The sequence below is a fragment of the Staurois parvus genome, unplaced genomic scaffold (genome assembly GCF_062004578.1).
Source record: "Staurois parvus isolate SC_StPar_1 unplaced genomic scaffold, SC_StPar_1.0 ptg000153l, whole genome shotgun sequence".
NCBI lineage: Eukaryota > Metazoa > Chordata > Amphibia > Anura > Ranidae > Staurois > Staurois parvus.
In genome coordinates this window covers 2527332-2549849 of record NW_028317949.1, presented here as the reverse complement: position 1 = coordinate 2549849, position 22518 = coordinate 2527332, and the positions used below count along the sequence as shown (strand labels likewise).

At 41.3% G+C, this 22518-nt stretch overlaps 1 protein-coding gene across 2 annotated transcripts in view; it reads left to right on the top strand.

The window, feature by feature from the left end:
• Positions 1 to 261: 261 nt before the first annotated feature.
• The window catches only part of BASP1 (brain abundant membrane attached signal protein 1), a 123823-nt gene continuing 101566 nt past the window's right edge, over positions 262 to 22518 (top strand). Inside the window, exon 1 of one of the 2 annotated variants that reach the window (XM_089674826.1) lies at positions 262 to 444. The gene's annotated coding sequence lies outside the window, so the exon portion shown is untranslated. The remainder of the gene's footprint in view (positions 445 to 22518) is intronic. The other variant, XM_089674825.1, reaches the window with a different exon arrangement.

Below are 22518 nucleotides of genomic sequence, written 5' to 3'. Positions count from 1 at the left end.
ATTCATTAGCAGGGTCAGCAATGACTGACAGGCACACATCTTCCCATCCCCAGTGTTCACAAGTGCGATCTCCTAAATTTGAGGGTAAGTATGAGCAGCACACACACTTTAATCTTTATTTAAAAAAAAAAAAAAAGAAAGAAAAGCCCCAGAGTGGCTTATGGACAGAGGAGAGGGAGGGAGTGGGAGAGAAGTGGGAAAGGGGGGACCAGGGGGTGGAGAGAAAAAAAAAAAAAAAGAAGCAGAAGGGGAGGAGGGAGAGGGAGAAATGCAGAGGCAGCACAGACATTGCTACAACGGCTTCTAATCACTACAGTCCCAGCCAGCCAGCGAGGGAGACACAGGCAAGCCAGGCTAACCAGGGCAGGCACTAGCCGAGCACCAGGCTTTGTGACACCCGGGGTACACCACACACACCAGGACAGGCACAGGAGATCCTACAAGGTAAGATCACACATATGACAAGCCATTCATTTCTATGCACACTGCAGCAGAGGCAATGGAGTATCAGAGTCAAAAAAAGAAACATCCGATCACTGATATTCCTTGCAGATCTGAGCTGCGATTCTATCCCCAGCAACTGTCAGCTCTTGAGCCTAGTCTCCCTCCCTATCCTGTCATTCATCCGCTGGCTGGAGAACACATCCAGCACGTGTTTAGAGTGGGGCTAAGAGCAGCTTTAGGAGTTTCTCATCGGAATTGCTGGAAGAGAAGACTGTAGAAATGGGAGGTTTGGGGTCTGCTGGTCACTAACCAGATCTCAGTAGAATAAGCTGTGCAGACTCGTTAAAGGATCTGCACATATTAATCTGGAATGCCTCCATTGGAGGGCTGATTGACCTAAATCCTGTTCTTTTCATGTGTTCTTTGTCCAGGGGCTGCGATTCTTGCCTGCTTTGGATGCTGCTCATGGTCACACTGGGCGTTTCTTGGCCGGGCAGGAAGGGGTTAATCGCAGCCCCTGATCAGCTCACTCACCAGTAGTCATCCTCCCTTTTTTTTATTTTTTTTTCTTGATAAATGATGATTGTACAATAGGCTGATCTCCCATGCTATGTAGACTCTTTGGAATGCTTGGCTCGATGCGGTGCCTATGCAACAGCTGGATGACATCTGTCCAGAGCAGATCTGCAGCCATTGCACTATTGTCTCCTGCTCTATCCAGCACCCACCGATCAAGGCTTTCATTAAAACGTGTCTCTGTGCTCAGCTGCTGTCTGCTGAGGGGGGTGATTATTGATCTGTTTGGCATCTGTAAGGGCTATAATAGACTGACATGTAGGGTGATCGTTAATGAGACCCATATGTCTTGGTCTCTTGTTAAATGATGAACACCGCAGTGGAAATGAATGAGAGTTTACAGTAATTACCAATTCCTTTGTCTTTGACTCACGCATGCGCAGAGGCATGGGGCGTGGAGAGCTTTAGCTTCTGCATGAATCTCTTGCTGGTCCTCAGCATCTTTCTACCTAACAGAATCTTCAATGCAAAAAAAAAGTGTGCAGTGAAAAAAATGCTGCTTCTTTGTACTGCTCTTGATTACTCCATACACACTAGCTTGGCATCACTTTACTAAGGAATTAGACACCTACATAGCCTAAGAAATAGCAGACTTAGGAAGATGGCATAGGCAAAGATGTATTTGGAATTGGTTCTCCTGCTCCTGTCATTACAAGAATTTTTACCTTTTCCTATTCCGTTTTTTTTTTTTTTTTTTTTTTTTTTTTGGCCAGGAGTTAAAAAGAAAAAAAAATCCTTCCCTAGTGTTAGCACATGCTCACAAAGATGGCTGTCAATGGCTTTGGAGAACCCAAATCTGGGTGATACTTGAAAACCAGTTGTAAATCTTCCCATGTACAGGCATTGGTGATCAGACATTTTCAGCCAGCTCAAATAAAACAGGTTGCCTTTTATTGCTATAAACTCATTAAAATTGATAAATGGGACCTCTGGATGCTACTACTGCCATAAGAGGAGAAGAATGGTTTATTGGCCTGAGATCTATTGTTGGGTTGGTTGATAGCTGGTTTTGGCATGTCCAGATTTATTTTGGTTTATAGGTTTGATCCTTTTATTGTACTTTGTTTTCTACCTTCTGGATTTGCTGGTTGTTTTTTAGTGCATATTTAAAGAGGGGTTCTTTGTCATTTTTATACCCAATCTAACCATGCTTTCCATTGGAGAAAAAACAAAAGCTGCTTATACTGTGAATGCCTACATGTTCTGGTCTCTTGTACCTTGTGGTGGTGCAGTGCTTGTTCCTAGTGCTGTCTTGTGTTATTATAGTTCTAAGCTTCAGTGAGCTTCAAAATGGCATCCGCTGTCAAGATTGTATGCCTACTTAAAATGATGAATGTGCACAAAAAGCACTCTGCTGGCAGAATAAACTAAAATAGGGTTTGAATTCTCTTCTCTCACGTTTGTTATTAGGGAAAATGGGATTGTCTGTATTCATGGGCATCGTTCTGTGCTTTCAGCCACTGCCATCATTTTTTTGTGTTTCTACATTGTGGTACAGAAGAGGAATGGCTGACCAGTACTATTACCAGGAATGATTGTGTGGGGTTTAGGCAATATGTATCTTGATTCTATATTTTCTGTTACACCTTGTTATAAAAAATAAATGAGCCTTATTGTGAATGCTGATACCACACAGGTATACAGTTAACCATGCTACTCTTGGTGTTTGGCATATTTAACAAAGGATCGAAAAATATGCAACTCCTTTTTATTGCTCTTAATAGATGGAGGACACACATCAATAGAGCTTTCTGCACTGAATGTTTTGCATTTTTTTTTTTTTTTTAAATGTGTGAAACCTTTATCCGAGCAGATATTCATGGACATTCATCAAATTAAAAATCCATTTATTGGCACAAAATATGATCACTGTGATTTAAAGTATTTTAAATGATGATTATTACTATTTTATTAAGATATTTTTCTAGCACCAACAGTTTGTGCAGCGCTTCACAATATAAAGGGAGATAGTGCAGTAACCATTCCATACAACAAGGTTTGGATGGCATATATTACAGCTTAAATGCAGAAGCTGCATTCATTTTCCTATATTCACCTGATGATCCTGACACTTCCTGTCCTAGAGTGACAATGCTCCCTCACTGTACTGAATCCAAGAAATAGCAGGGTTGTCACCCTAGGTTGCTCCTTCTGATATGGACTACAGAATGCCTCCCTCCTCCAAGATATAAGGCAGATAGTTCTGTGGTCTGTAGTGCTGATGAAACTAATTCAGATTTCTTGCTCAATATGTTTTATTAAGATTGTTGATAATTACATATTAACTCAGTTGAGCAATACAGAATTAATAGAGAAGTCAGAACTACTGCAGCAGTGTAAAAGTAGTTGTGAACAGGGGCGGACTGACCATTTGGAAACTCGGGCACTGCCCGAGGGCCCGGGGTCAGTAGGGGGTCCCATGAGCTACCCCTGGTACCTTTTCCATAGGCTTTTTTGAGTTTGGGCAAGGACACAGGGGCCCCATGATCCCCTATTGCCCAGGGGCCCCATGAGTTGTCAGTCCGCCCCTGGTTGTGAACTAACTGGATTTCCGGCAGGATCAGCAGGTATATATTTATTTGTACATGTCACACAGATCTAACAAAATCCTTTCAATAGCATATTTAACAAACCAAAGGAAGGAGATGGTGAGGTTTTTTTTCGTAGGGTTTACATACACTTTAAGGCCTCCTTTAAACTTTTATGTTGGGTAACGCATTCTGTATGGTGCATTGCGGTTCAATTCATTAGATTGGCTCCCTAAATCATATGTACAGTAGGTAGCCACTGACAGAAAGTGTCTTGTCTAGCTTTTCATTTGTTGTACTTTTGGTAGCTCATTCTAAATGAATGGACTGCCTTAAAATACACACATTAACACATCACAATGGAATGCCATACAGTAAAGTAGGCCTTAAAGCTCATCTCCAGGTATGGTCTGTATTGCATATTTACATTGGTCCAGCTTGGACCAATGTAAGTATATTGCATAGCTGACAGACTGCTGGGTAATCTAAATCAATGTAGTAGTTGGTGCTACCACAGTGATGGATGCTATCTTCTGGGTCCTGTGCCGAGCAGCTTTCCTGCTGTACACTGGCGCAACAACCACCGAACTCCATGAACTTTTTAGTTGATACCAGGAGTTCTCTGATTGGACAAGATGGAGATCATGACATCATCATCCCTCTTCTGCCCCTAGTCTCCATCTCCTCCAATCAGAATGTATTAAGAAAAAGACATAGCTTTCTTTGAAAGTCACAACTACTACAGTGACTGTCGGTTTCCCCAGCGATCCTTCAGGTATAACATTTTGCATACTTCCATTGGTCCAAACTTGACCAATGTAAGTATGCAATACAGATCATACCTGGAGTTCTGCTTTTAAAGTGGAATTAAACTCAATTTAATAACTTAAAGAAAAACCGTGCGGTAGGTCCAATCCACCTATAAGTGGTGGCCCTTGGTTGTAGAAACATTGGGTGGATGTAAGAAAATTGTGCTGTAAAGAAATTTCTTGTTGCCCATAGCAACCAATACACTTCTAATCACCATCTGCAATGAACACGAGTTTTTGTGGACAACAAAAAATGTTTCCAATTAATTAGTGCTATATTTATATGGTTTTTGGGGTATATGTACTGTGACTAAGAGGACAATTTCCCTTTTGTGAGTCTTACACTGATTGTGTAACACAAAACTTGGAACATTTCCACCTATTGCCATACTTTGTACCTATATGGGATTAAAGATGGCTCCATATTCATCAGTTCTGCAAATCTAGTTTAAAGTCATTGAAATGCCTTACATATACCTGGTGTAGTAACTGGCCTCAGGTAATACACATAGATGAAACCAATACACCTACATAAGTAGTACCTGTCTATCTGCAGTATTCTCTTCTCTACATCCCTTCAAAGTGCTGAATGTATAAAGCTTGTCTGAGAGTTTGGAAAAAATAGGGACAGAGAGCTGAAGTTACACTCTGCAGAGCTCAGTGAGGATAGAAGAGACCCCCCCCCCCCCCCCCTCCACACAGCTCACAGGAACAGAGCTGAGGCTGTCACTCTGTGGGAGGTCCCTCCCGTGTCACCATTTTTCTCTGGTGTCATGAAAACTTTTCAAAAGTGACTCTCATGCCCATAGAAAAAGAACAAAGCAGCAGAAAGAAATTACACCCAGTGCTCCTAATTAAGTACACGCTATAGAGGGATATGGTCAGACATTTTTCATGTCTGAAGTTTACAACCTCTTTAAAATGTTTTTTGGGGAGGGGGGGGAACCTTTCTTGTCATTCGTGCTGCATTATGTCCACTGCGGGTTAGTGTAACTAATGTTATAGATGCTTGTGTTGCTTTCCCAACCCTAAATGCCTGTGTTGTTTTCCCCACCCCTAAGTTAGCACACACCTATTTTAAAACTTATGGGCCATGGTTTTTGTTTTTTCTAGAAGATGATCTTGGGACCAGAACAGCGGAGAGTTCATTTAACTCCAATATTGCTTAAAAATACAGATTGCGACCAGAAGAGTAGAGTTTCTTTATTAGAAGTAACACTTTAAAATCCAAGGATTGGCCACATAAATGCCTGCATACAGTTACACTTCCTTTTAGAGGCTTTAATGGCGCTGTATGGTTTGTGTACTGGCTATGAAGCGGAGTGCTTTCTGAGGTATGTACAGACAAAGGTGGATATAGTTCCCATTACTAAACTAACGTTTTGAACATGCATTCCAGATCTGTTCGGGAACTGCACATTTTGTAAATTTTACTGAAACAAGCACTTAAAGGGAAAGTAAATTTAATTTTTTTTTTTTTTTTGTGAATACACATTTGAAAATGGGTTTCTCTAGGTGAATACTTCTTCCAAAGAGCAGCGGGAGTGCAATAAAACTGGGAGGCTTTATTACAGAAACTCCAACTAGTTTGGAACGTCTAAATTGGTCACCAGTATTGGCTTCCTGCAGCTGATCTTTCCCAACAGCGGCACTGTAGTGACATCACCAAATCTCCTAAAGCTAGCAAAGGCAGCAGTGCCCTAGATCTCGTACTGTAGGTATACAGCTATGAAGCTGTAGGCAAAGGAGTGTGTATACACACATGAATACCGGGAAGTGCACTGCTATTGTTCAGGAGGAATCCCAGACCCAAAGTAATGCAGGCTAAGGATGGGTCGAAAACCGGCCATTTTTTAGAAAAATTAAAAAAAAATGAAAAATCGATCGTTCAATAGGCCGATGTTACCACCAATGGTAAAAGAAATCGGCTGATTTTCGTCCCGTCTACTGCCAGCATTTAATTACTTCTGTCCCTGCAGAGAGCTCCGCTATTATATTTGACATGAAAAAGTATTGCGGTTGCAACAATTGTTGCAACAATGTATCTATTTGTATCCATTTCGGATACAGATGTTTTTATTCAGATACAAATAGATACATTGTTGCAACCACAATACTTTTTCATGTCAAATATAATAGCGGACTGGAATTCTTCTCACTTTTCCCTTTTTTTTTTTTTTTTTTTTTTTTTTTTTTTTTTTTCTTCCAGGTCACAGCTCATGCGCAGATTTTTTTTTATCGGTAAAAAGATCGGCTGATTTGCCCATCATTGCCGGGAAAATCGGACAATTTTTTTTTTTCCCGGCCGAAAACTCTGTCGATTTTCGTCCCACCTATGGCCTGCATAAATCCCTGAGTGTACATCTTTGGCTTGGTGAACATTTCTAGAGGCTTCCAATAACATAGTAGATTTTCAATTGTTTTGAGTTCATATCCACTCTAAGCATATGAAAACCTTTGAAGATACCATTCACAGGGCAACAAATATGATGTAGTGTATTGCAAAATATATTCATAATTGATTGTATGAATACATGTCTGCCTACAGTATATGTTTTATCTAGCTTTCTTCAGAGTACTGAAAAGGTAGAAAAGCAAGCTATGTGTGTAGCTCAGAAAACAAATGTTTGCAGGTATGCACAGTGGAAGAACAAGATTTCCAGCACTGGCGTTTAGAGGTATACCTTTTTGGTTCTCCCAAAGCAGCATCCATCTACTGGGATCACTTTGGTTACCTAGAACACTTTTTTTTTTTTTCTTTTGCTCCTAGGTCCTAACCTGTTATAGAGGACTAGAACTGATGCACTCAGAATCTGGTACAACTATGCATAACCAATGAGCTTCTAAATTCAGTTTGCTCAATTAAGCTTTGACAATAAAATCTAGACGTTGATTGGTTTCTATGCAGAGTTGCATCATGTTTTCACCATGCGGTTTTTGTATAGAATTCCCAATATGTAAATTAGCCTTTTATGTATTTTACGGATGGTCGTGGGTAGAGGAATATGTGATAATTTGTATAAAATAAAACTGCTTAAGAGTTTATTCACATGGGTGATGAAGAAGCTAATCACCCAAGAATCTATGGAGGAGAAACCTCAAAACATCGTTTGTGAAAACCCATGGCCAAATGAATACACTTTACAAATCCAGGGCCACTACTGTTCAAATGGAAGCGTTAACAGGAGTGGTTAGATGAGATTAGGCCTCTCCCTGGCCATGGACACAGTTTGCATTTAGTGCCGACAGTTCTGGATGCATACTGTGTCCATGGCCAGGAAGAGGCCTAATCTCATCTAACCACTCCTGATAGTTCTTCCATTTGAACAGTAGTGGCCATTGAAAGCAGATAGTCATCTGGTGTGTACTCTATGTACTCTGACCTTTCTAGCTGCATGTATTGTGAAGTAAGTTGTGTTTGGTCATCTTTAAGCCTGGGTTCGCATATATGCAGTGCAGTATATCGCATGTGATTTGCACAGAAACCGCACCGCATTCCTGTGAAAATCTGTATGGCTGTAATCGCACCCCACCCGCACCAAAACGGTGCACAACCATTTTTTGGGTCTGCACTAGAATCGCATGAGTATTCACACCTATTTGATTCTGCACATTGCGCCACTTCTTGCAGACCACTTTCGGGGTGTTGTTAATTTAACATATGCACCCGCAGCGGTTTGCATGAACGGGGTGCGATTGCGGTGCGTAATTAGCACAGAAAATGCTGCAAATTCTGCATCGCATCAGTCTGAACCAGGGCTAAGGACTGAAGTTCAGTTACTAACAGCATAGAAGCACCCACTGTGTTAACATTAGGGAGCTGGCAGGCTGCCAGGTTTCTGCAGTAAAAGAAAGAAATCTGAAAAAAAGATTTCTGTGCCTTTTTTGTTGTGAACTTTGAAGATGCATTTTATCCACAATGCCAGTAGCTACAGAAGTGAATAAGTACCAGCTGACAAGGCTAGTGGAAAGGAATGCTTTCTTCTGCAAACTAAACCTAGAGCAGTGGGAACAGGATGGCTCTAGGTAATTCATCCCCGTTGTCGGCTCTTTGCATTTCAAAGAGAAGCCAGAGCTCTGTGGCCACAAGGTACTGAAATCTATGCTAGTTACATTAATAATCCTGGCTGAAGCAACAGCTTTGAAATGTCCCCACCAAATCCTAAAGTACAAGAATCCTCTTACTGCAATTTGCTTGTATGAATCTTGCGGTCTTATTTTTGGCTTCATAATTCTATTTTTAGAAAATATAATACTTTTTATGTATTTGTATGCAGTGTTGGGGACCTAAAGTAAATGTCCTGGCTCCATCCATATATTGAAGCTTGAATTGATAATGTCATAGAATACATTGTATATCAACGAAACACCACCAATCACAATATTACAAGCTGTTAACATAAATCATCATACTGTATATTGCTTGCATATATCAGTGCTAAAAGGCACTTTTATTATAGTTGAACTAATGCCCTAGAACTCTGGTAGTGTGTTCATCTGCAAAGCAAAGGCCAATTTGAAAATGTGTCAAGAACAATCCATTTGTGATAAATATTATTTCATGTTGTTGAGCATAGTGTTAATATAAAATGTAGGAAAATGTTACGACACGTGGCAGGTTGTATGCAAAATATCTTGTGACCATAGCATTATGCCTATTTACTTTCAGTATACAATCTAGTCTTGTGATGCGCATGCAAAGCCACTGGCATTTACCCACAGATGTGTTCATTATTTCAGAGAGAATCTCAATAGGTATAGGGAAGGTAGCTGCGGCACATGCTCATGGGGCACAGTGACACTTTGTACAAACCACACAAATAACTGTCAATGATTAGAAATGCCAGTGAAGCAGAGCTTGACAAATTTGCTTTCAATCTAGGAGGCAGCTCCAAAAAAAGGTAGCCAGTTTGTTTTTTGGTTTTGTTGTGGTTTTTTTTTTTTTTTTGTGTGGGTTGGTGGCGCCCGGGGAAACCTTTTGGGCGACGAGCTTCACATGAAGCCATTTGCCGCATGTCAATCATGGCAAAACCGCATGTTTTAGATGCCACTGAAAATGACACTTGAACCTGCGTTTTGCAATTGCAACAATTCTACCGCAATCCCAAAACGCCCAGGTGTGAATGGAGCTGCCCTGGTTCACACACGTGATTCTGGATGAGTTTTCAAATTACAGATCCTCATGACAGGCTAGATATTATGTGTTCATATTGAGGTGGTTCACACAGATGCAATCCATATTCATTTTGTTTTTGAGTGTCATTACAAAAAGGGTCCTGTGCGAGTTTGTAGCAGTATATTTCATACTCACAAGTGATGGAGTCAATGGGAGGCCTTTTTTGCCTTGCAGTCAATGGGAGGCAGTTTGTGAACCCAGGCGCCAGGATGCAATCTTTAGTCGCCATGGTGACCTGGTGCCTGGGATTTGTCAAGCCCTGCAGTGAAGTATTGCTTTATCTGTTTCTCTACTTCACGATGAACTAGGTTGGAAAAATGTTTTCTGTGATTTGATTAATGACCTTACAGTTATTTTATGCTCTGAAATGTTATAGGTATTCTGTCTCTAAATGCAGTTAGCCTTGCTTCTAAGTTGTGGTTTCTTTCCATCCAAAACCTTCCTTACAGATGAGACATCCAATATTAGATCTTATCTATCTATCTAAATCCATTTACATCAAAACAGTTGTATTTGTGTGTTGATTTAGGCTAGGTTCACATCTATATGGTTTGCAGTTGGTCCATTTTTCCATTAGTGTGTTGTCCTTCTATGTTTTTGATTGTGTGTGTGTGTGTGTTTTTTTTTTTTTTGGGGGGGGGGGGGGGTTGGCCAATAGGAAAACGACACACAGGTTTGATATCACAGCATGTTTTGGATACAGTTCGCTTGAAGTCTACTGGAGCAAAATGCTGTGGGGAAAGAAATCTCTGACCTTTTTCTACAAAAAAAACTTGCCCCCAAGAACCACATAGATGTGAATGTGACCAATAGGAAATCATGTTAAATGGCTTGCATTACGTTTCTGCAAGATGGAATCTGCAGTAAAAAACTCATAGGTGTGAACCTAGCCTTCATGTGCAGTAAATGTGCACTCTGGATAGATTAGTAAAGTGGTGCCTAGAGAGTATGGCACTGCTATGGGAATCATAAGGCATAGATGTAGTCACCAGCGCACTCAATTGCTCACAGTGAGCACATTTAATTACCGCATGGACTAAGGAGTTTTTTTGGCGCCTATCAGGACTTCATCCGGCAGTTGAGTTACTTGATACAGGAGTCCTGCCAGGCCATTATGTGATCATTGCTCATTCTGAGCAATTTAGTGTGATGCTGACTACATACCGGTATATGTTATTGCTCTACTGTACCGCATGAATGTGAAATGGTGAAAACAAGTGTCAAATGGGATTGTAGCTATATATATTATACATTTTTATACAGGGTTGCTGTTAGAAACCACAGGGCCCCCTACAGCCGACTTGACGGGCCCCCTCCCCCAAAAAAAAAGTTTACGATGCTTCAGTTACAAATGAACAGTGAGTTATCAATACCAATCGCTCATTGTGTTCATTCAGGAAAGAAAAGGGGGGTATATATAACATATTTACCAGACTCTTCCCCCACTCTCTATTCTGAAGGATCCTACTGTGTGCTTGCAGCTGCTGGTGGGAAGCAGAGGAGGGATACCGGCAGCACTGCAGGGGGCACACAGGAGGGCCTGGGCAGCAGAGGGACATGTATCGTGCACAGAGAGGGTGATAGGTGCAGTGGGGGGTTTGTGGGTAATTTATTGGAACCGATTCCCTGTATATCTCTGCAGCAGCTGGGAGGGCGAGGAGAAGAATTCAGTTTTCAACTGCTGCAGGAAGATCCATCCAGGGGATTTATTGCACCCCCCCCCCCACATAAACGCATGCCATGGTACCCTGTTATCCATGGCGGTGGATTACTATGAAACCTGTGTTGTATGGTAATGTACCCCCACAGTAATTAATGTTTCATGGGTACATGAGTATTCGAAAGGGGAAGTGTTGCTTTCCCCAACAGATAAAATCAATTTTAGATTCCAACATGGAAATCGGCTTGGCCCCTCTGGTGTGGGATTTGTCCTTGCTCTATCAGTTTATGATGCTAATTATATAACAGAATACAAGTATAGTCCTGTTTCTGAATGAAACTGCCTAATTTATAATTTTGTAAGAAATTGCAAGCAAATAAAGGAAGTTAGTGTGGGCCTTCTGCATAAGGGTAGGTTTTAGATGTGTTTTAACCCCATTTTTGCCGACAAATTTGCAGCGCTTCCATGTTCACCCGAATGGGTAGCATGTAGCAGACTTGCCACCCACTGCTCACTACATGTTGGGTAGTTTTTGCAGCGCACACGAAGCATTGCTAATGAAGCATGCAAAAACCATCATCCGCTGTCCATGGCAGCTTAATGGGGATGGTAAAAATGCAGTTCAAACACTTACTGCATGTCTAAGTGGTGTAGTCCTTCTTCTTTTTTTTTTTTTTTTTTTTTTTTTTTTTTTTTTTATATATATATATATATATATATATGACTTATAATATATAATATAGTCTTATATTGCTAAGAGTATAGATTCTTATCAAGAACAGTTTAGAAAAAAACCATGTACATTCAGTAGATTTAATGTAATAGCTTTGACAAGCTAATCTTTTGCTGAAACAAGTAGATGATAAAACATGATAAGCTTCCAGTATGTAGCCAGCACCCATGTACACTGGCAATTGCTTTGATTACCTTTTGGCTATTAGAGGGTCTACTGTATGGAAATCCTAATTCTTTTTGACAGATCTCTATTAATGTTTATTTTAGGTGCTTGAAGGGTGACAAATGCTCAGTGTAAGAAGTAAATTAATCAGGTTCTTTATAACAAAACCTAAAAGAAAATCTATAATATATATATAATATTATATTTTTTTTTATTTTTTTTATTTTACATGGCAAGCTGTAACTGGCAAATGACAGGATACTGTTCTTAATAACCTACACTGCAGTGTGCAGTGACGTCCTATATTCACATTCTATAACAGACCTAGTACATGCAGAGGATTGTAGACCGAGGTATAGATAATTCTTCATCCACTTAACTGGTTGCCTTGTTCATTAATTGAGAAGTGTATATAGTGAAACTAATGTCGGTGAGCTGGCCAAATCCTACTTGTGAAAGCTGCCCAATTAAATTAAAAACCTGGCACAGCCCATACTATGTCCTGCTTGTTTGCCATTGGTAAAACGATATATATTTCTGATGGGCATAATTTGGCTCTTTCAGTGGTTGCTGGAAAAAAAAATGCCGATCCTGATAAGAATACCTTTTTTCAAAGGGGTTGAAAGTTTAATGGAACACTAGCCATTTTTTTTTTTTTTTTTTTTTTTTTTTTTTTTTCTAAATCCAGCAGGTTTTAAGTTAAACAAGTTGTTATGCGTACAAAGTACAATGAAATGCTTACATGTGAGCTATCTCACACTTTAACACCAAAGTGGACAACGTGTAAATAAGTAATCTCTATACTAAATTGCAGCAGTATATAACAAAATCCTAAACATAATCCTCAAAAAGCCATCCTTGCCTCTTTTTTTAAAAAAGTCTTCTAGCTTTAGCATTTAACCTGGATGTGCATGTGCTGATAGACCTCAGCCGCGTGGCAAAAAGACGGGGATGAGCAAGGTTCTTTTTTTCTCCTTTTTTTTAACTTCTCTTTTTAAGAAAAAAAAAAGTTTAGAATATTCATACATTGATGGGTGGGTAGGTACCATAGACCTTTAATTGTAAATGAAATGCCCCAGTGGCTAAGTGGTTAGCACTCCCTGTGCCTGCGTGGGTTTCCTTCAGGTACTCCGGTTTCCTCCCACACTCCAAATACATGCTGGCAGGTTTGACTCCTGTCTCCTTGGTATATGTATGAATGTGAGCTGGGGACCTTAGATTGTACACTCTGGGACATCCGTCCCTATCTTGAGGGTTAGGAACTGATGTGAATGTACAACTTACTGTATGTAAAGCACTGCATAAATTGACAGTGCTATAAGTACCTGTAATAAATAAAATAAATGCCCCAGCCTGCCTCTTCACAGCCTTTATAAATGCTTGACCCCCAAGCATGGGGAAGAAAACATGCCGCCGCCTCCTCCCCCATCCACCAATGCAGCACCTATTGTCTGATGACTATTGCAGACCTTCTTTATGTATTTCAGTTATTTGTCTAGTACTTTCAATTTAGAGTTCTCACATTTGAGCGGTTGAGGCATGCTTCTGAAGATACCTACTTTAATTTGCATAAGAAATTCTACAGGGTCCATATCTATTTGACGAGGTGAGATCTGGCATTTATAATGCTTGTTACCCAATACCATGCTCAAGTCTTTACTCCCAATGCAAGTTTCCTTTAAAAATTAATGCGCTTTAAATTCTAACCCAGAGTTTCAGAAAATCAAGTAAGCTTCTGCACAGCTTGCACAACAACCTAAAATAAATTTGATGCAAAAATGGACGCATTCCATCCATCGTTTTCTGCATTCTGCATTAGTATCACATTAAAATGCCTGTGCTAATCATAGTTTGCTCTTAGCATGCTAAAACATAACAGTCCTAAATGTTCAAAATGGCTGGCATGTACAGTACTTCCTTAATATGTATATTAATATCTATCTATCCATTCAGTCGTATCCAACCCTTGGCGATTGCATGGACTGTCACTTGTAAGCGACTTTTGCCATGAATTCTCTTAGCAATTATTTTTACAGGTTAGGTTGCCAGGTCTTTCCGCAACCCCTACCATGCAGGAGATCCCACATGGCCAGGGATGAAACTAGGACAATTTAGACAGGAGCCAATTAACCTACCAGCAATGTCTTTGGAGTGTGGGAGGAAACCCACGCAAGCACAGGGAGAACATGCAAACTCCGTGCAGGAGGCGCCATGGTCGGGAATCGAACCCATGACCCATTTACTGCAAGGCAGACGTGCTAACCACTAAGCCACTGTGCCGCCCTGTATCTTAATATACTGGGACACAAAGAATGTTGATAAGTTGAATAGTGTTTATTAGGGATGCACCGATACCAATATCGAGTATTTTAATGAGTACTTGTGGAAATACTACAGATGCTTTGCGGTGAGATTTGCGTTGGGCGCAAATTGCACCACAAAGATTGGCATGCGATTTGAACAGAAATGCGATTTCCTGTCCAAATTGAATGCGGTTTCCCCACTGCTCCTGTGTGAACCCAGGCTTGTCATAGCCCACGTTCACACAGGAGCGGTATGGGAAACCTCCCTGTAGGCATCCCATGCATGGTGTCAGTGATAGGAGAGAAAGAGGTGGATTTGAAATCCCCACCGCTTTCTTTCCTCTTCTTGTAGTGATGACAGTTCAGGCTAGACTGCATCAGATGCCATCTATCCCGAACTGTCATTACTTTTTTTGTGGGCCTGATTGGATTCAGAGGTAGGCAGGTCTAAAGAGACACAGCCATTGGGTTCTAATTGACCTGAATAGGACTACATGCACAGGGATGCACAGAACACCTGATCGCCCCTTTGTGGGGTCACTACCCTTGTAGAGGCGTATACATATGTATGCCCTTGCGAACAGGGCCTTAATATTACAAAGGCAAAAGTGAGCTTAAAATTTAAAACACAAGAAAAAAATGTAATATATTACAGCTTATCAGTCCTTAGAAGTGGTGGTTGCATTAGTTTTCTATTTTAGGCATTTAATCCCCCCCCTTGTCCATTTTCATCTGGTGACCCTACTCCCTGTGCTGTATTTATGGATGGGCAGTGTTTGTCATTCTAGGATGCTCGATCCTGATTTGGACTACTGAACAACACCTCATCACCTTATCCTCATATCATGGGGGGGATGTTTCTGTAGTTCACAGGTGGACTAGACATGGGTGATAACACTGCTTAGGATTTTGTTGCAGCAGTGGCACTAGGTTACTTTCCTAACAGAGGTGAGACTGTTCACACAATAAGCTCCTTGAATATTCACCTCAATTATCCAGCCATGTGCAGATAAGTAAACAGGGATTTGTTTTTTCACATGATCCATAACTGAAGTCCATAGTCACACAATTTTATTGTGAGTTTTTGAAGCTGAACTCCACGTATAATTGTAATTGACTAGCATACCACCTTTACCGATATAAATATGCAAGTCTTCTGAGGGATCACTGGGGAAGCCGACAGGCACTGTAGTGATTGGTGCTACTACACTTTTGTATTTTTTCATTGAATACAAGGTGTTCTCTGATGGGAAGATGTGGAGATGTCTCCACCTTGTCCAATCACAGAATACCCATTAATCACTGACAAATGCATCTTTCAATGAGGTGAATGCTGGAAGTGCTGAGCAAGGGAATCCCCCTCCACCTATGTGGGAAGATCCTGGAAGAGTGTTGCGATCACTGTAGTGGTGACAGTTACTACAGTGATTGTCAGCTTCCCCAGCAGTCTCTCAGGTATTGGACATGCATACTTTTGTCCAGCAACATTAACTAGTAGTTTTATTTACCCTTATCAATCGGGTATTTAATAAAAAAACATTTTATTAGTTTATTGAATAGACCAACATGGAGCAAATAAAGGGAAGTTACAACTATGACCCCAAGTGGTAGGAGGCATCCACTTGTCCTAATTACAGCCACATCATGGATTGTATAGGAGTGGTTGTTAGCAGTTCTGCCTGTTTTGTGTTTTATTCGTATATAAACACAAACGTGTCAATTTATTTCAAATGTTTACAATTCCTAGGTAAAATATAGCCATCTAGTTCCAAAACAATTCTTTTAGAATTCTTTTTGCATGGATGTTTGATTCTTGCATTTTTGTATTTTTTTTAAAACTTTTGAAGTAAATCGAACAATTACAAAAACCTTGGATCAAAGAATATGGATCGTAAAGAATACAAATTGGGAAAAATTCTAAAGCACAGTAGCCCCTATAAAGTGTGTGTGTGTGTGTGTGTGTCTTCTTTTGAAATGGTTAAGAACATTTTAGGTGTTTCTATCAGATGGGCCTTTTTTTATGGCCATTTTTTCAGTGTTGTAACATCAAGCATCATGAAGCAGAATCTGGCTGTATCAGCAGGAGGTATGACCCTCTTTGAGCATGGGATTGGCCCAAAAGCTTTCCCTGCGCACTGGAAATTTATTGTGATAGGTTGTTTAAAACAAAACAAAAAAAAAAAACGTGTTTAACCACTAGCCTACAGGGCACTTATACCCCCTTCCTGCCCAGGCCAATTTTCAGCTTTCAGCGCTGTCACACTTTGACAATTGTGCGGTCATGCAACACTGTACCCATATGAAATTTGTATCCTTTTTTGAGATAGAGCTTTCTTTTGGTAGTATTTAATCACCTCTGGGATTTTTTATTTTTTGCTAAACAAACCAAAAACCACTAAGGCTGCAGTGATAGGCACTGATGGGCATTGACAGGCATCACTGGGCACTGAAAGGCAGCACTCATATATGGCACTGACTGGCATTGATAGGTGGCACTGAAAGGCAGCTCAGATGGGCACTGATATGTGGCATTGATCACTGGTAGGCACTGATATGTGGCATTGATGAGCACTGACAGCTGGCACTTCTGGGGCTACACAGATCATCAGGGCACACTGATCATCAGTACCCTGATGATCAGTGTACATGTCCCCTCTGATTACCGGCTCTCCTCTCGAGCTGTGAGCTGTCAGCTGTGACAGCTCGTGAGGAGCGAAATGCCGATAACCGGCATTTCCCTATTTACATGTGATCAGCTGTGATTGGACACAGCTGATCACATGACTGAGCCAACATCTTCGGCTCTTTCTGTTGATTGGTGATCCGCTGTGTCCGAGGGGCACAGCACACCGCTGATCGTACAAGTCGCGCATGTACGGTTAGAATGGGACGACGTCCTATGATGTCGTCCCAGAACGAGAGAACCGCCTTGCGCACCCGTCATTACCTTTTATATGGCGGGCGGGAGGCAGTTATAGTGAAACGTCTCTCTCTCATTCAACATGGACTACTTATGCTGCTAGTATTAGTAAATCGATAGGAAAGTATATCATGCGTATTTGTTTGAAACTTTTTTTTTTTTCTTCTTCTTTTGCCTAGGCAAATTGTCATACATCCCAGCAGTCTTCAGGAGGGAAGGGAGAGTTCTCAGCTCAGCCAATGCCTGAGCTAAGGGCAGATGGATTCTAGGAAGTGCTACATGAATCATCTGCCCTTATTCAAGATAGCCACTGCCAGAAATGCCAGGGGGTGTTTTTTTCCAAATGATTTCTCAGTAAAATAAAGCGTGGAGACATGAATGGATTGCAACGCGACGCAAACGCTCCTGTTAGAACAGCACCATGTGCTGTAATGTGCAGAATTGGCAGAGGCGTTTGGGAAGCGGTAAAAACGCTTCCCAAACGCCTCTCTGCCGCCTGCACACAAGGCTAGTGTGAACGTAGCCTAACAGTTGATAGTCAGTCATTCTTTTTCTGGGATAAAATCCTTTTTTGTTTTTGAAGAATATTTTGCGTACCTTAGTGCTAAGATTCTATCACTTGTGGAACTAGTTGTGCCGGTCTCCTAAGGAGATGGTTTAAATCGACACTAAAATAAATAAATACGTTTAAAGCGTTAAAAAAAAAAAATCCTATGCAGAGAATGGGTGTCTCTACAGGAAGACAAACTGTGCGGCTTTTGACTAAAGTTTGGATCATGACCTTGTCATAGGTGTAGGCCACTTACTTACCTCATGAAGCCTGACTAGAAAACGGCCAGGATGTTTCTAAGGGAGGCCTAGCTATTACGGTCACCATTAGAGGAGCGAACCCTCAAACTCTGGGCTCAGAGCTACTGCATCAGGAGAGAGAGATGGCATGTAAGGCGAGTTTGATTCTGATGAAGAGCTTGCTCCTGTGATTGTGAGGTGTGAACAATAATCGCTGGACCTTCCTTAGCACAACATCCTGGGAGTTTTCAGTCTAGTTTCCTGAGGTAAATAAATGGGCCTACACCTATAGCAAGGACATTTTTCAATTTTGGTCAAGTCTGCATAGCTTGTTTTATCTATAGATTTTCCTTATCTGCATAGGGAATTTTTTTGATAAAGGTGAACCATGCCTATAAATATAAATAACATGTACATTGTTTGTTTTTCTCTCTTCCTTTTTTGCTTCATTTCTTAGGCTAGGTTCGCATCTGTATGGGTGGTTCCCGCTGTGGGTCCGCACTTCTTCCTGCAGCTGCAACCACTGCGATTGTGGTTCCCGTGTGGGTTGCAATGTCTAAAATGCTGCAGGGACATTTTCCCTGCATGTCAGGAGGCATGGCAGCCCATTCAGATTAATGGGCTGCCACACCCATGCAGATCCTAGGCTTGCAGAGCTGTACAGTTGTGAACCTAGCATCAAATGCAAGTGTTTTTTTTTTTTTTTCTGCTTTTCTCCGACTTCCTGTTCATTCATCGTGCCCCCCTTGTTTACATGAACTTAGGAACCCTTTACTGCACTCCCTCAAGATGGACTACACATCTACATGCAGACACATTCCGCTCTATGGGAATTGTAGTACACATGAGGGTTGATTTACTAAAACTAGGCAGTGCAAAATCTGGTGTAGCTGTGCATGGTAGCCAATTAACATCGAGCTTCAGCTTGTTCAATTAGGCTTTGACAAAGAAAAATGCAGGCTGATTGGTTACTATGAAGAGCTGCACCAGATTTGGTCTCTCCAGTTTTAGTAAATCAATCCCATAGAGTGCAGCAAGTGCCCAGAAATAATAGCACTACACCTAGGGTTGCCACCTCATTCCTTTAACCTCTTCACGCCGGCCGAATGCAAATGTGCGGCCTCCCGGCGTCTGGGCCTAGACACCGAGCGGCCGCACATTTGCGTTCTATAAAAAAAGGACATATGTGCCCAGAGCGCGCACCCTGCGTGCTCCCAGCACACATGTCCGGTACTCACGGAAAGGTCCTGCTCTCTTTCGATCGGGACCTTTCCTGATGATGTCACGGTGGTCACTCGACCCTAAACCTCGCCCCACCTCCCGGCTTCTGAAACTCTTAAAGGGCTGAGAGTCTCCGGTGTGAAGGGGTTAAAACTGAACACATATCAATTACACAGGTTCTGTGGCTGATTAAGGTGGTAATTAACCTCACTTAGTGCTTTATCTGCATTAAATTGGCTTCTGAACCTGTGTAATTAATGTGTTCGGTCTCCAAGGGATGAGGTGGCAACCCTAACTACACTTGAGCAATGAGGTGCATTAGTGGAGGATGGGGAGCTTGCATAGCACAAAAAAAGAAGCCTAAAAACAACGGTAAGAGACATTTAAAAGAAAAAAAAAAAAGCCCTGGTATACTTGCAATTTTAGACAAATTGATGTAAAAAATTTGAGTTAATGCCACTTTAACCACCTGCATACAGGGCACTTTTACCCCCTTTATGCCCAGGCCAATTTTCAGCTTTCAGCGCTGTCGCACTTTGACAATTGCACGGTCATGCAACACTGTACCCATATGAAATTTTTTATAATTTTTTTCACACAAATAGCTTTCTTTTGGTGGTATTTACTCGTCGCTGGGTGTTTTTTTTTTTTTTTTTTTTCTTTGTGTTATAAACAAAGAGCAAAAAATTTGAAAAAAAAAAAGTTTTTCTTTGGATCTATTATAAAATTTTGCAAACAGGTAATTTTTTTCCTTCACAGATGTGCGTTGATGAGGCTGCACAGATGGGTGGCACTGATCTTCAGGGCACTGATCATCAGTGCCGATCCCTTCACTGACAATTGCCAGTTCTCAGCAGTACTTTCCTCATGCTGTGACAGCGTAAGGAACGTGTAGCCGGAACCGGCAACTGTATTTACCCGGTGATCGCTGTGTCATTGGACACAGCTGATCACGTGGTAAAAGGCCGCCGTGATTGGATGTTTACTGTACCCCATGATCAGCTGTTGCGTGCAGGGGGGCGTGTTCTGGAATGATGTCCATGGACATCGTCTCAGGATTTCACAACCGCGATGTAGCCATCCTTTGGCTATAGCGCGGTTGGGAGCTGATTAAACCTAAACTCCATCCTTGCCTTCAGTCTTGCACAGTTGTAGAGGCTCTTCCACTGTACTAAAATTGCTTACTCTAATGTCACAGCACACTGTAAGCTTCTCACAGTGTGCATTAGAAGCTGCCACAAGTCAATTGGAGCCTGCCTCATTTCCTGGCCAGAAAGACGTTTTTAGCTGTTTCCATCGCAGCCTTGCTGTCCCTGGCCCGACCCTTTTTTATTTACCGGTAGTTGGAATTCTGCCCTTTTGAATCATGGAGCCTCAGTATCACGTGTGGGCATTACCTAGATCTGTATGCAAATGTACTCTGGCTAAGAGCATCCACTACTCCTTACATGCACTGATGGAGGCATATGGATGTTTGCATAATGCCTCCTAGTGCCAGCCCATGTCCTGCATCAGACCTGGGAGCTGCTAAGAGGAGTACTGAGGTAGGGTGCTGTGTTGATTTCAAAGAGCTATGTAAGGTACCATGCTGACCACTCCCACCAGCCCTGATCTGTGTGCATTGCATAGGGAAGCACAGAAACTCAGTGATTGCATCACTGGGTCTAAAGTAAAATATTTCATAAAAATGGAAAGGTTTTAGTTTAACTTTAGTCAGAAAATTTAAGTCCTGATAGATCACTTCATGCTGACCCCTTTTGCAGGTATAAGTATGTTAAGCATTACAAAAGAAGTGTTTAAAACCCAGTGATACACTGTCTTCTGATACTGCACATGCTCAGTTGTTCTCCTATTCTGGGCACTATGTCTAAAATCAGAGCCACTAGAAGCCGATCAGCTGACCGCTTAAAGATTTAGTCCTCATGCACACTGGATGTTTTTACAGCGGCTGTTTTTGGCTTTTGACATTATTTTGTACAGCCAGTAAACTCCCCAGCATGTTATCCTATGTGTCCATGCACACACAGACTGTAATCAGCGTTTTTTGGCAGGGGCATTTTTTTGGCTGGAAAAAACCCCAGAACTAGAGCATTTTTACAGCTAAAAAACTCCTCTAGAAACCCACTAGCACTGTAAAATGCAGCAAACTGGCATTTTTGGATGTTATGTTTTTGCTCAACAAATGCTGAAAAACTCAAATTTGTTAATGTGACTATACACAGCTAATGTTACCAGCGTTATTAAAACACCCAGCGTGCACGGAGCCTTAATGTTGCCCGGGGGAGGAGGTGAGTAACAGGAATGAAAGACGATGCTGAGGGAACGCAGATTGGGGATGGAGAATAAAAAAGCAGGAGAGGTGACAGGACAAACTCTGCTGGCAGGGAGAAGCAAGAGTTAAACTTCCAAAGATGGTGTTTTATCTTGTATCCCTGATATTCTTTCCTTTCTCCCTCATCTCTGCCTGTGCACCTCAGCACTGTAAAGCTACGGTTAGACTTCTTCGCTATCTGAACCAAGACATACTGTACAATTAAGGCTGGAAATGTACATATTTTAATTGAAGAAAAAAGTAACCTGTAGCTTTTGAGACCAAGGAGAGAGGGAGACTTTTCAATGAGGAAGAGACTGCTCAGGATGTCAACAAAATGGCGGCCTCTAGCAAGAAAAAAAGCCAAACCATGCTGGATGCAATTTTTCATCACACACTAATTTTGGTAGCATAATTATTAATGCACAATGTATATTCTGTTATCAAAGCGCATCAATTGTGATCAGACTGTAATGGGTAATGTTCTGCTTTAAAGAAAATCATAAGTGTGGACTGAGGAGGAACCAGCTAAGGCAAAAAAAATCGCCAGTCCCAATTGGGCTAAAATAGGTCTTTAGTTATTCTGCTGGTTTCTATATGAAAGATTTATTTTTACCTACTTATTTAGCTTTGTTAATCTCCTACTGATATTGCCCTGTGTTCCAGATCCTAACTAACAATGGTATCAGACATGGTGCTTTTGGGTAGTTGTTTACATTCCTCTTATCTACAGTACAGGACTCTTATGGGATACTTCGAAACCATTAGGAAATCATGCATGATATCAGCATCAGGCTGGTGGCAGTGCAGACTGCAAGTGACCTCTCACCTTTACCACTTGAAGGCTTAGAAAAGTTCTCTTGCAGAGTAAGTGAATCTAAAT